Source organism: Cupressus sempervirens, chromosome 4, assembly GCF_028749045.1.
Source record: "Cupressus sempervirens isolate cs-2001-9-10 chromosome 4, ASM2874904v1, whole genome shotgun sequence".
Taxonomy (NCBI): Eukaryota; Viridiplantae; Streptophyta; class Pinopsida; order Cupressales; family Cupressaceae; genus Cupressus; species Cupressus sempervirens.
In genome coordinates, this window is record NC_143121.1 from 748,636,354 (window position 1) to 748,643,350 (window position 6,997).

The following is a 6,997-nucleotide window of genomic DNA, read 5'->3' on the forward strand; positions in this document are numbered from 1 at the left end:
TGCTCTTCTCTTGAAAAGCTAATCTAGGATCAACTCCAAGGTTTAGGGCAATCTTGTGACCTACTAGAATCCACTCAACTGAAGATAAATGTGTATTTTCATGAGGAGGCCTTTGTTGGTTCAAACAATTTTGGATAAATTGTTTGATCTTTTGTTTAAAAAGTAACTACAAAAGAGATACATTTTTGTTAATTTCTATTTTATGATGAATGCAATTTATCAATGCAACAATATGAATTCCTATTTTTAACCAAGTGTTAGCAAAGAAAATAAAAAATATAAGTTAATGATATATTAAAGAAAATAACTTGAAAGAAAAATTCGTAATGAACATAAACCAATGTAACAACACATTTGCGAGTTAATTCATAGAAAAGATTGGGTACAAAACTAATTAAAATAGGAGCAATACTTCCACAATTCCACTAATGCAATCACCGATGGGAACTCAATAATAACTAAAATATGTTTCACTTCTCATCAAATTGCAAGGCCACAAAAAGTGCACTCATGCAAGACAAGAAGCTATGCAAGAACAATAGGTGATCTTTGATCCAAATTGGTATGTCAATGAAATTTCTTAACATGATGCAAACACCAAAACTAAAAGATCATAAAATCATAACAACACAATAAAATCATTGGCTCCATTATTATTCATGAGTATACATTCATAAAAATATCACACTTCATCAAGAATAATTACACTTAGAATGAGATCACCAATAGCATATATTATTGCATCAAAATGATGACCTAGAGTACATATTACATTCATGTATTTATAAGAAATCATCTCCTCCCTTTTTTTTATGAGAGAGTGTTCTTAAAATGCAACTCATGCTAAAAAATAATAAAATAAATCTAATTATATACAAACTGACACTCTAAATGGAGCTAAGTAGGTCTCAACCCTTGTTTATATTAATTCATGGGTGCACGAGCCTTAACATTACTTACAATAATAAAAGAAGAAGTATATAAGAACACAAAAGTTGTAAGATGATCTAAGAGTCTCTAGAAGCTCTAAAAATGGAAGCTCTGCCTTAACTAGGCATTTCTGGGAGTCAAACTGCTATCAAAATGTGTTTCTGATACATGGAATTCTCTAAATTAGGAACTGGCAATTAATTGTCAGTGCACTACTTATTGTTCAAAACTATTGGTGCACCTCTGTGAAAAGAATACCTGTGCACCTTGATGATAGGTTCCAAAAATGCATAAATTTCCCAAGTATCAAAACTAAATTTCCAGCATTTGGTTTTTCTTCCCCTTTATACCAAAATGATGTCTAGATGTTTTCTCTTGAATTTCTCTATTATCTCCATCACTTGGTAAGCTAGCAAATCCAAAGGTCCATATTTATCCTTTATTAATTGTTGATAGTTGCTAACTTCTATTTGGGTTGCCACAAATCTTCAAGTTAAGTGTCCAACTCCAAAAATACCTCTTTGAATCTTTGCTTGATATCTTCATCTGAAGAAGCATCTTCAAAGGTTCCTCTTAATTGTTTGACGATCGATTGCACCGTATTGACCTCATCCATCAATCCAAAATCTTGGTTCACTTAAATATGATCTTATTTGCACTTGACTAAATATGGTGCAACAAGTTAAAGTTCCCCTATATTATTTTTACACCTTTCTCCTCAAAATTGTCACGCTATTATTGACATGCCTCCAAAAATGGGTCTATTTGTACATTCCTCTTTTCTTTCCTCTTTAATGTTGCAAAAAGAGTGATCTCTAGATTATCTAGGTCTATAGGGCCTACAACTCAATGCAAATAGTCTCTTAAAAGTTTGTTCTATTTCCACAGTGCAATCAACTCAGACTCATCTCGGTCCATATGTCTAAACACCTCTTTCATCCCCATAGTGATCATCACTTCAATAGTATCTACATTGGGTCTACCTAATATGACCTCCTTTATTTGATAGTCCTTAGGAGTCTGATGTTTAGTGTCAGCATGTAGAGGAGGAATAGTTATGTGTGCAAGAAAGTCTTGATCTTGGTTCTTCATTATGAAGGCTAGTGTTCATACATCACCCATACGTGGCTCAGGCTTCTTGATGGCTTTGACCAACTCTCTCATTCCCTCCTCAGGATTTAAATCTAGCTCCTTCTTTTGTTAAAACATAAACTCCCTCTTGAACCATGTCAATGTAGTGCCCATTGGAGACATGTACTTGACTAAAGAGGTGGTTTCCACTACAAGTCCCTTTCCATTACCCGTCCTTTCTACAACCTTTTACCATTAAGCAAGATCACCAGTTCGAGTCTCTATATTTTCTTGGGCTAAGACCCTAGCCTTTGTATCATAGGGAGTTTTTTGAGGCTCTTTAGGTATTTACCCTTCCTCTGATACTTCATCAGCTTGCATTTGTTGGGGCTTGGCTTCCTCTATTGCATTTTCTTTTGTTTTTATAGCTTCAGGAAGTGGTGTTATTGAGCCTTTATCTAGGAATATTAAATCTTGAGATGGTGGTGGTGGGATGCCTAGAGGTCCTTAAGGTAGAGAAGGAATTTGATTCCAATCCTCTCCTAAGGATACACTCATGGAAGTATCTCTTTTCTTCTCCTCTACCATCTCAATACCTACTGAAATGAAATTAAAATTAGAGAGGTTGATGACATCAATTTCTTGACCCTCCATATCATTTATCCATTTTTGTTTCTCATCTTATGATGTTGAAACTTGAATAAGTTCTTTCAAAGGAGATAGAGGTGTGACTGTTGAACTTATTCTTCTCTCCTCTTTTGTTCCCTATGTTGATTGAATCCTTTGACTCAAGGGAACATATTTAATCTGCTCCATTTCTTCTTCTTCTATGTCATCTTTTGGGATTGTTTTGGGGATCTATGAGGGTGGAGTGTTCTTCTTTGTTAGTCTTCTTGTTCATGTTCCCACCACAGTCGATTCAATCATTTCCCTTTTTGGAGCCAAGGGGGAGGCTTCTTCCTCTTGTGTAGTTACTAGTGGCGCCCTCTACTCTTCTAGCTACCCTTCTTCTACTTATTCATCATGCACCTATTCTTCATGTGGAGGCACTTGTAGCTCTTGGCTAGGCTCTTGTTCAAGCTCTTGAGCTTCAACTTGTGGCTCTTGTTCTTGTTGAACTACTTGGGATGTTTTCTCTTTTTCCTTTTTAGACACTTTCTTCCTTTTTTTCATTCCCTTATCCACCCTAAAGTATTCAACTTCCCTCTCATGTTGATGTACCATTTCTTGCCTCATTGGAGATTGAACTGGGAAGGTTGGTATAGTGACTTTTACATCTTTACCCTTAATAGGTTGTGTTGTGGCTTGAAGAGGAATAGCCTGAGGAACTAGATCAAGTTTGAAAGGCTTCTTGATTTATTCATTTATTAATTGAACTATATGGTAGTCTCTATGATTGATATCTGCATTCTCATCTCTTGCAATTTATGCATTCATTATCCACCTATCATAGATTTTTTCCCTATTATATAATAGATCCAAGATGTCTTCAATATCCTTTTTAGCAACCTTTAATGGGATCTTCATTTTGATAACTTTATCTACCAGATGTAGAGTCTTCCTACAATAATCTTTTATTTGGATATCATAGTTTTCTACTATGTTAATCCAATGATCTTCCCAATGCATCTTTGTGTATAAATTGTTTCCCTATCAGATGTTGCACTATCCCTATGTTGTCAAAGTAAGGGCAAGGAGAGTTGTACTCTTTTAAGGAATACTAGTCCAATTCTAAATCAAATATCATTATATCCTGCTTTTTTTTGACCTTGAAAGCATCGATCATGATAAGCCATACCCATGTCTTTTTGTGTTGTTTTCTCACTTTGTCACATGCAGACATGAGTTTCCAAGCAATCTCTAGCAAAATGAGCTTATCTAATGGATATCTTGGTAGATTATTAGGGTTTCCCAATTTACTAGCTACCATTAGGTATGTGAATGTTTTGAATTGGATGTAGTATGTGCCAATCTTGGCAATCCTTTCCGCTACTTCTACTGACATCCTTTTATCATAATTACCTTCAATGAATCAGATGATTGCAAAATATGAAACTGTCATTCACCACCCTATATTCTATGCTCTTCTCTAAGGGTTTCTTCTTCACCAATTTAGGGTACACCACATAAGACCAAGCATTAGCATCTTGCATACTTCCCTTCTTATAAAGTCTTGGGTAGTCTGTAGTTATAGCTGCTAGTAAGTACACCAAATATGATGTCATGTAGAATCTTGGATTGGCTTTGATGGTTACCAATTTTTCATTTCAGTTATCATTCAAAATAGTGGCCCAATCTATTGCCATCTTTTTCATCTTGATGGTTTCTATGAAGTGGACCATCTAGGTTTGAAGGTCCAACTTCATCTTTCTTATACCCCCAGGCCATGTCTACTTTGTCAACTTTGTGGCCCACTGGTGTTCTATCAATCAGGAAGGATTATTGAATTTTCTCTCTAGCTTCTTTCACATTCTCTCTGTACCATCTCTCAAATCCATTATAAGAAATCTAGAAATATTGATCTTTCCTAGGCAGATTAAATACTTTCTCAATGTTCTGAGGTTAGTGATCAAGGACTATTTCTCCTGTGACACTCTTAACAACCCTTTCTTCAGGCACGCAGGTGTCTACAAGAGCCATTATCAATTTTGAAGATAGAATAGATGTAGGATGTGATGTTGCATTTACAAGACTTGATCTAATTAGAGCTAACACCATCATAGATCATTCTTTTGGTTTGGTACAAATGGTAAGGAATGCATTCCAGTCTATATGGCCAAGTTTGGTTTCTCTAATCTCAACATGCCCATCTTGAAAATGGGATTTCCTCAATGCACCCTTGTACTTGAAAAATATGGGCTTTGAAGCTATCTTTTCTATTATTTAAGAGGATTATGATGCCATTTATTTGCATAAGAGAGGAGACATTAGTTCAAAAAGTTAAAGTTTGACCTAAAACAAACCCTAATTGACCCTAAATAGATGAAAAATCAACCCAAAAGAGTAAGAACTCAATCAATCCCCCCAAATGCCTTGTTATGTTACTTAGCACACCTAGTGCACCCTTACAAGTGTGCTAGTGTGCTAAAATGGCCCCTATTTATCCATTTGTGCACATTTACACACTTGCACATGTGTGTACCTTGGTGTGCACATGCGCAGTACATGTTCTTTCAAGGGGAACACTTCAGTTTTGTTTATTTTTTCAAGTTTTTGGGCACAACGGTGAGCACATGTGCACCTTGAGGAGGTTTGTATGAGTGCACCTTTTTATTTACTTATGCTTTAAGTGTTTTTTAAGAAAAAAAGGTGTGCACATGTGCACCTTGAGGAGGTGTACAGGTGTGCACCTTCTTGTGACTTAGCTTTCCTTTAGGGTTTATGTTTTGTGTTTAAGGTTTGAAAGAAGGTGATCACATGTGCACCTTGAGGAGATGTGCATGTGAACACCTTCTTTGTGGTGTTGACCTTGGTCTTGTGTTATGATTGTAGGAGTGGAGGACATGAGGTGCACGTTGGAAGGTGTAAAGCTATGGTGCAATAGAGAATGCACAAAACAATGAAGTAGAGGGTCCAAGGTCTTATATAGACCCCAAGATGTGGTGTGCACACTCTCAACTACACACCCTTTGGAGGTGCATGCATGTGCAAGTTTGAATCTCCAGAAGGAGATGAGTGCACACTGAGTGCACATGCACACCTTAAGGAGGTGCACATGTGTGCTAGTGCCCACTTAAGCACTTTGTCTTTTGAAAACTTCATTTTTCAAACATCAATCTCTTTGGACTTCCCCAATTAGAGAATAGGGATCAACCCAGACTTCTTGGGGTGCCCAAAATGACTCAGGCCCTAGACTAGGGGTTTGGGAGACAAAAAAATTACAAGGGGCTCCCTATTTCTAGGAGAAATGGGGTGTGTGTTGTGAGACCAAAAACTAATCCCTTGTTCTTTTGGTGATGTGATATATTTGAGGTTTCTCCATGATTCCCAAACTCAAATCAACAAATAAACACTTATAAGAAAATCTCACAACGTGGATAAATACCTTTTAGTAATGTCTAAGTAGGGTTTGTTGTAAAAAGCTAAAAATCCTTGGTCAAAGTCACATTTCTCCTTCTATACTCCTATAAGGTCTAATAACTTGAGTGGAAAGAAATGAAGTGATTTTTGCCATTATATCCTTCCACAGATTGGTTTTTATAAATACATTAGATTGCATTGAATATAAAGATGATATAGAGACATAATATGCTCAAAATCTTGGTGATCTCTCATACCACCACACAAACACCTATAAACACATATACTACATACTTCAAGTTAGATATACCTCAAGTTGAGCTTGCATAAGTTAATATTGTAGCCTTAATGTCTTGAATTTTTCTAATAAGTTTCTCCCCTTAAGGCTATGGTAGTAAATTAGGTTGATGAGGATGGTTTAGTATAAGGTAATGATGTTACTCTCCTTCATGAATGTTGTGTTTATGTTCTAATAACTAATCTAAATAACATTGTTGTTCCTTCTCCCATTGTAATTTCTCCTTTTGCTATTAGGTATTCTCATATTATTAACAAGTCCATCGAATCTATAATATCTAGTTTTGTACCCTAGATTATTACAATTATAACATGTAACAATATAATTTTCAAACCTTGGTCCATTGTGATTTACTTTTAATCTAGAATATTTTCCAATGTATCCAAATTTTTTGTACTTATAACATGTAACAACAATAGACATTTTTGGTTCACAATATTGATTATACTGGTAAGTGGGTGAATCAGTATAACTCTGATTAATTCAAAATTTTACCATTTACCTTTTTGCTAATATTTTCTAGAACCTAATTACTCATCAAATGAGTAGCATAACATGCAAGATAAATAGATAATCAGACATAACATCAATTCATTGTTAGAAAGTAAATTCCACCAATACAACTTGGGATGGGGGTGGGTGTGAACTAGTTGTGCACTTAAACCACTTAAATAAACT